Source organism: Telopea speciosissima, chromosome 9 (genome assembly GCF_018873765.1).
Source record: "Telopea speciosissima isolate NSW1024214 ecotype Mountain lineage chromosome 9, Tspe_v1, whole genome shotgun sequence".
In the NCBI taxonomy this organism is placed as follows: Eukaryota; Viridiplantae; Streptophyta; class Magnoliopsida; order Proteales; family Proteaceae; genus Telopea; species Telopea speciosissima.
Genome location: NC_057924.1, coordinates 37859612 through 37867892, shown reverse-complemented (window position 1 = coordinate 37867892; position 8281 = coordinate 37859612).

Here is an 8281-nt window from a genome sequence, read left to right as displayed (position 1 = left end):
GAAGCACGAACGGAGTCACCGTCGTGGTTTTGTCCGTCAGTCTGTCCAGTATTTTCTGGTAGTTGGTTTGAATGAATGTAGGAATGGATTTACTCAGTTGCCTCTGTCCGTGGTTTCGTTCCCTCTCAGGAATGTCTCAGGGGCCAAACGGATGTAGGGACGGATTCATGAAGAGGTTCCATCCGTGGTTCCGTTTGCTGTCAGGTAGGTCTCAGGGTTTGAACAGAAGCAAGAACGGATCCAGGTGGAAGTTTCGTCCGTGGCCCCGTCCCTTGTGTTTTGACCTGTTGGCCTGAACGAAGTCAGGGACAGACTCACCCTGTTGCTTTCGTCTGTGCTGTCTTGGCTAAAACTCAACTTTAACCTTGGGGGCATGATGTGGGACCCCTCTATACATCTTTTGACATTTGCTCTTGCATTCTTAGGCTACCCAACTCGATGGATAGAAGGTGCACTGGTGAGATTTATGTCAACCACGCCGATTGATACCCGAGTTAGGTGAGTGGGTTTTGGGCTATTTGTTTGGGCTTAAATATCTATTAAGTAATCATTATCATACTAATGTGATGTGACAATGTTCTTAATTTGGTATCGGGTCACGGTGCCAGGTGTACCGGTATCGGAACCCCAAAATTAATTATGAAACTTGTTAACTGTCATTCTGATTTGTATGCGCCATGTTGTGCTAGTACCCGGGTACTAGATAGAATTGAACGTTGATGCACCCAGAATACCTCTCAGGACGATAGGACTTGCATGTAATATATTTGTGGCTAGGATTTTTGTTCCCTTATGCTACGACCCTTACCAACAAGGGTTTATATGTTGGATAGTCTGAGCACCTGTTGCCTGTGGGGAGAAAGGCCAGGTCAGGGATAGTGATGGCTATCGGGGTTTGTCAAGGTGGTCTAATGGCTTCTACTAGCGTAGGCTCCCTCGTGATAACTGAGGTTTCATTGTCATGATAATTTAAGTGACCCACAGTATCTCCCGAGTTATCACAGTAGCATACACTTGACTTAGACTTTGTGTGCTAGGTGGAAAATGAATCTAACATTTGCATGCATCATGAACTGTTTGAAATTGCGTGTTTGCATGTATGTGCATTCCCCTTTGCTCTCTCCACTAGCTTGTGGAGCTAACCCCATTGCGCAACCTCTTTTGGTTGATATACAGGTAATCTCTTGATGCGCACTTATAATTGCAAATCGAGTGGAGCCGGTGGCTTGGACTTGGTTGTCGATGTACACCCAAGAATGGTGCCCGTGTGGTGCTGTTTAAATATTTATTTCTATATTCATCTTCATTCATATATGAACTTCATGTGTAAATGTACGAAATTAATGGATGGATATAGGATATTGTAACTGTATTATGTGTTATCACTAGAGAACTGATGCTTGGTATTTATATGGTTTAAAATGATTTACACATTCACTAACCTCAATCTCTGTAATTGGAATGATTTATTCCATTCGGTTACGTTCCCTGACATTATCATGCATTGATAATTGGGTAGACTGTGGCTCGGGACACTACATCTGTGATCCTGGTAGTATTGGGATGACACCTATCGTCCTAGTCACCCCCTTTTCTTATAAAATACCCTTAATTGGGATGGGGGCGTGATAGTTACAGCCATGGAAATGGCTAGGAATCAGTATAGAACTACTAGGTTTGAGATTACCTTGCTGAATCCAAGCATAAGGGGGGTTCCAAGTCTCTTCTCCTTCCTCTTCCTCTTCTTCTTTCTCTCTTCTTTCTCTCCTTCTCCCTCTCCAACAAAATTAATAGGAGAGGGCTTCTATTTTTGAGTTGGCTTATATAAAGGCTGCCTTAGGGCGTGTTTGGCTAGAAGCCATTTTGCCCAAAAACACATTCTAAGGTTCCTTTTAAATGCACATGGCTATTAGGTGGGTCCCACATGGTCACATTGTCGGGACAATATTTTTACTGGCCCATTTAGGTATAGGGAGGTGATTCGGGGTGCGAGACACTGGGCCTCACACATCTGAAGTGGTTTCTGTGTAGGACAGCAGCGCTAATCGACCACTATGGATGGACCAATAGGTGAATCCTTGCTGTTTTTTCATTTGGGCTCCACAAAGGCCCGTGCCATGTCTGGGGCATTGTTCTTGTATAATTTGTGGCCATCAAATAGTGTTTAAACATTTAAAAATAATTTAAAACCTAATTTAGTTAAGTCGAAGCTTTACCTTAGGTTGTACATCATCTGATGTACAGAACAACTACATAGGTCTAGTGGTTGCCTCCGGACTGGTAGGTATGACATTACCAGAGTTTCCCCTTCAAAAATGATCACCTGGTCAATGCACCACAAGTTGCTAGTGGGTAAGACCTTGGATCCATCGGGTTCCGGACCTACATTCGGAGTTCGGGTCAGGGTTCGGGTACAGATGTAACAATAAATGTTGTAACACTATAGGTAGCCCAAAAATCATGCATGGCTAATGTAACCATGGCATAAGCCTCTGTGGAGCCCAAATGCAAAACCAGCAGGGATTCACCTACTAGTCCATCCCTACTGGTCAATTGGGTCGACCAATGCTACTATCACATGTGAATTTCACTTTTGTTGTGTGGGGCCCTGTGTCTCGCACCCCGGATCACCTCCCCGCATCCCCCCTAACTTGTGGGAAGGTTGTCCCGACAATGTGACCATGCGGGGCCCATCTTTTAACCTAGGTGCATCTAGAATAGACTTAAAAATGCATTTTAGTCCTAAATGGTCCCTAGCCAAATAGACCTTAGGGGCACTTAATATAAATAGGTTGAGCTTAGGTCTAAGCTCATTTCTTAGCAAAGTCATAGGGGAGAAGAGAGAAAGAGTAGGGAAGAAGAAGGGGAGCTAGGAGAAGCTTGAATCCTCCTTGTGTTGAGAAGATCCTTAAGGTAATCCCTTCTCTAGCTAGTTTCTTTAGCTAACTCTATTGTTCTAAAGCTTTTGGTCTGATCAGCCTTTATTCATGTCGTGTAACCATGATTCACCATGTTTACTATTAAAATGCTCATGGATTTCTAGCTTAGAAACATGGATCTTTGCATGCATGTAGGAATCTGCCCATCTAGACCCTTCACCTACCTTCTTTTATATGTTATATTCTGTAATCATCATTTCCAACCTGTAGATAATCGATTTCCATGCCCATAGTGAGCTTGGATATGTTCTATGGTGTAGGACATGTCTTCCTTTAAATGCATGATGAATCCATGACCTTGTGTACATAACAGTGCTGGTTTTGAGTTATTCAAACTCTTTCCAAGATGATTTCTATTGTTTCTTTTATGGGCAAGCATGAATGTTAGCCATGTGAGCCATATACCCCAAGATCATCATGCATGTTAGATATTTCCTTTTAGACATGTCAGTTATCATATATGTAACCTACTTGTACCTCCTGATCATCCATGTTGGTCATAGATCAGTTGAACTAAGCCCAAACAATGCAGGCTTTTAAATTTCTCGAGTTGATCATATACTGGTCGATTGCTACTGGTTGATTGGATGGACCAATACCAATCGACCACTACCAGAAACTTTACCCAAATGCAAGCCTGGTCAGCCCATGGCATGTAACATCTTGAGATAGGCCTTTTGTGTTGAAACCCATGCCATCCCAGCCCTATACCAATTGGTTGGAAAACAGTTGACTCCCGAGAATGGTGGTTAGCCAACCAACCCAAGTTGGGGAGAATACCCTGACCTTAACCCTATTGGAACGACCCATCTCTTACACCCTGAGACCCCTTGGTGTAAACTCATCTCATTTCCCCTAATACCCTTTCAAGTTTTGCAGTTGTGACCCTACTGGTCGATTATATTGCCATTGGTCCATTGGAAGGACCAGTACCAATCGACCACTACAGGAATCTTGAACCTGTATTGCCTCTGACTTACCCCAGGTCTGGAACACCTTGCTAGAAGGCATTTGTGTGATCCATGTGGTGGACCATGCCATTCCAGCCCTGTTATTGTATTTGAGCATTGGGTTGATTGCCACTGGTCCATTGGATAGACCAGTCCAATCAACCAGTACCAACCTTGATTGAAAAACCTAACTATAGCATATGGAATTGCTTAGAACAGTACCTAGGGACCCCCTTGGTGTGAAACCATGAATCCTTTCTCAATTTTTTCTATTGTAGCCCGACTAGTCTGTTGTCACTGGTCCATTGGATGGGCCAGTACCAATCGACCACTACTACTATTTTTCCAATTTTGGGTTTGGCCTTGGTTTGGAAGCTAAACCAAAGATACCTCTAGCCTCCTTAAGTAATTTAATATGTATTAATATGTAATTGTAATTTATTTACCTTAGGCTTTAATAACTTGCCCAACGACACGTATCAAAGTACTTTTGAGGATCGGCAGTCCTTCGAATAAGTAGAGCATAGCCAAGGTGAGTGGATATGAATCATTCTTGTAGGTGTAATGCTGCCAAACACTATAAAGATAATAAATGTTTTTCTTCATTTAAATTTCTATAAAATTTATGAAATCAATGTTATAAATATGGAAAAGATTGTGTTATGATTGATATGCTGCATTATGATGAAATGCATGACATTGAATATGTCGTAGTCGGCTTGGAAATGAATGGTATGGTGAACCATAGTATGGGCTGTGGGAGCACTATACACTTTATACATGGAAATGGGGAGTGCGGTAGCCCATAAAATGGGATGTGATTGACACCACTCAACTCATACTTACCATGTAGATCATATGGCTAAGTTGAACATACCCTTATGCTACAACCCTTACCAACAGGGGTGCATATGTTGGGTGATCATGGCCTCTTGAAAGCCAAAGAGTTATAGAATTCGGGATAGGTTGTCATGATTATCTTGGGGTCTGCCAAGGGAGGGAGTCGATGCTCCTAATCCCAGCGCGGGTTCTACCCGCAATGATTGAGGCCACAACCAAAGTAAGAAAGCGAAGCCGCAAAGGTTGTTGTCCGAGTCATTGCAAGTAGCATATACCTAGTGACTTAGTTGTGTTGCTAGGGGGACTAGAGCAATAAAATTGAATCCAAGCATGTAGACTCATATATTGATATGTTGCATCTGCATCCATGATTTATTACTTCCTTGCTGGGCTCGATGGAGCTCATCCCTCGTGGATTGTTTCTTTTAGATGATTTTGGAGGTAGATGTCTCCCTGAGTGAAAGGATCCTCTTGGACTGGATGGTGATGGTAGTTGTGACTTTTCTGGTGTGGACCTCTACAGAGGTGATCCCTCTGATGCGGGTGATCAGAGTTAGCTTGGAAGAGTTAACCTGATGGTGGGCTGTCCTTCTTTTTGACATTCTTCGAGCATTCTTTTGTGGATAGTCTGATGATATTTTCTTTTTGTATAGCTTATAGATGCATCTTTTGTTTCTAAACTTATAACTTTGATGTAAAGCTTAGAAAATGTCATGGTTGTAATCAAATACTGTGGGTTGTGAGCTACTGGAGAACAATGTACCATTATGGCTCTTTATGTATAGAACAATGTACCATTATGGCTCTTTATGTATATAACTTAGCTTCCATTGCACTCTGTTTTCAATACTTTATTGTGAATGTTGTGTGTGTTTATGAGTGGTGTTTGCTTCTAGATCCTGGAGATTTGGCGGATGTGGTTTGACATCCAGGTCACCCGTTCAATCCTCCTAAGGGGTGGTTTGGGGGTGTGACACTCGAGGTTGAACCCTCGGGATATGATGATATCGGAATTGAGGATTCGAAGGCTGTAATCAAGGAGCACGGCAACGGATGCCTGTGTGATAATTGTGCCTACGGGCCTTGGTGATACTTGGGACATGGTCCCTTTTGCTTACTTTTGGGCCTTGGGCCTTGTATAAACATTCATTGTTATACTATATTTTGAGTAGTTATGTAACGGTCAGTCGGTAGAGGTAGCAAAACTTTATTATGTATCATTAGTTGGTTGAACACATTGTAACTACTATTTTAAATGCTTCTGCTTACACATTTGATATTGAGAAATGTAATATTTATTTTCATTCTGCACTCTGATATTAATGAGATATTGATGTTAGTTTAGGACTGTGGATTGGGACACTGTATCGGTGATCCTGGTAGCTTAATGGGATAACATGTATCGTCCCAATCACCCCCTTTTATGGTATTATAATCTTTATCAGGTTAGGGGCGTGACATGATATGATTTTGATAGTGAGTCCATCTCACTCGGGGAATGAGTATAGATATAATGACAATGTACATGATGTGTAATGAGTCTCCTCATTCGGCAGTGGAAGTTACGGGATGAGATGATGTGGGATACATCATCCAGTGGTATTGTACGACCGGTCCTTTTACATGAGGGGTTCTTATCGATGCGAAAATGCATAGCAAGTTTTGGCGCACCAACAGTTGATGTCTCCTTGACTATATATCATTGTACTAGATCCTTAGTGTTTGGACGTATTCAAAAGAGATGCCCAACATGGAATTTACTGCCCTAATTGGGAGAAAAACAAAGAGAAAAAATGTATGTAATTGATTGGACCCAAATACGGATCCGGTGACATTTTGGTAAATTATTTGTAAGGTTTTCAAAATTATTAATATTTATTTTCATAAATTTCCTATAGTCTATAATGTGATACCACACTATGGAAGTGCTAAAAATATACACAATGAGGTCACCTACAAATTCACGAGTGCGTGCAAACCCTCCATGCAATCATAACTCTTCCACAATCGGATTAGGGTTATGACAATACACACACATACGCCCTATAGTCTATAATATGATATTGCACTATGGGGGACTAATGCATAATAATCTACTTAAGTTGAGAAATTTGGTTACACTTGCTTGACTGTATACATGTTGGTAAATACCACATTAGGGGATATGGCATTAACTTGACAGGTGGCGAGTTGGGTGGAATCCCAATGGGATCCTACCCCTTAGCTATTGGTTCAATCAATTTATGTAACATGTTTATTATTGGTCATAGTCTTTTGATTATATCTATTAGACGAGAATCTTGATGAGAGATTAGATATCTCACATCAAGATTTGGTAGATGATGTAACAGAGAATCTTTTCTCTATACATATTTATCTTTTGCCAATGACAACTAAATCATACCATACCTTACCTTAGATGTATTGGATACAAAAAGAATTATAATTGAGGGAAATTTTGTGCATGATTAGCTCCATTTAGGAACCAAATCACATTTATTCTAAATGGATTTGATGAACAAATTTTAAGATGCTGCTGGAATGGCAAGATCATGCTGGATGGGCAAAGGACCTTGCAACCAAGCTTGTTTCATGGTCTACCCTAAACCCTAAACCCTAAACCCAGACTTCATTGTACTTATGACTAGGTGTTTAAGAGAGAACGCGGTATATTATATCAAACACGAGCGTCGAAAAATAAACGCTTACAAACAAGAGGATGGTGCACGTCAGGACATAAATGAAATACGTGTCATATCCCTTATCACAAGGACTGTTTGGGTTGACAACCTCATGCGCCCCTCCTACTTGGCCAGATAAGTTTTAACCCATTTAGAGAAGAATCCATTGGCAACCCTTTCAAAACCTTTTTTCATTTCCAGCAGTTTGATCGATAGTGTTTGCTTCTTTCTTTCAATGACTAAGAAAGTGACCTGTCTCTCCCCTTCCCTTCGAAAATTATCCTCTAATTATCTGCCCGGTTCATTTTCTCAAGTCTCTTTAAGAAGGGAGGTGGATCCCATTCGGGCAATGTATTCAAACGGGGTAGGGTTGTCATTTTTGCCCCCCTATTAAAAGAAATTGAGGAAATGAACGGGTAGAGATCTGTAGGGGATAAAGATCCCACCCTCCCTTAGTTTTGTCTTACAGACTAGGACCCTAATTGGAAGTCCAAAAATATAGACGCCTCTTTCAATGTGACATGCAGTATTGGGTCCACATACCATACCAATATAGGATGCAAAAACCAATACGGAATCAGTAATAGACAAGTACATTGACAATATATCATACAATTTTGCCCGTGTTTTGAGTTATCAGTACTGTATCGCCTGATATGGTTTCATTAGTCACCTATTCCGATATCGTGCCAATATCATACAGTGAAATGGCATAGACAAAAGGTAAAACAGAAAAAAAAAAAAAATCTCGTTTTCTAAAAAGAAAAAAATGGGGCAAATTTATATTATACGACCAATCTATATTGACACCGTATCAGTTTTGCAAGTGACCGATATCCGATCCCATACGGTGCACCAAAACCATGGTTTT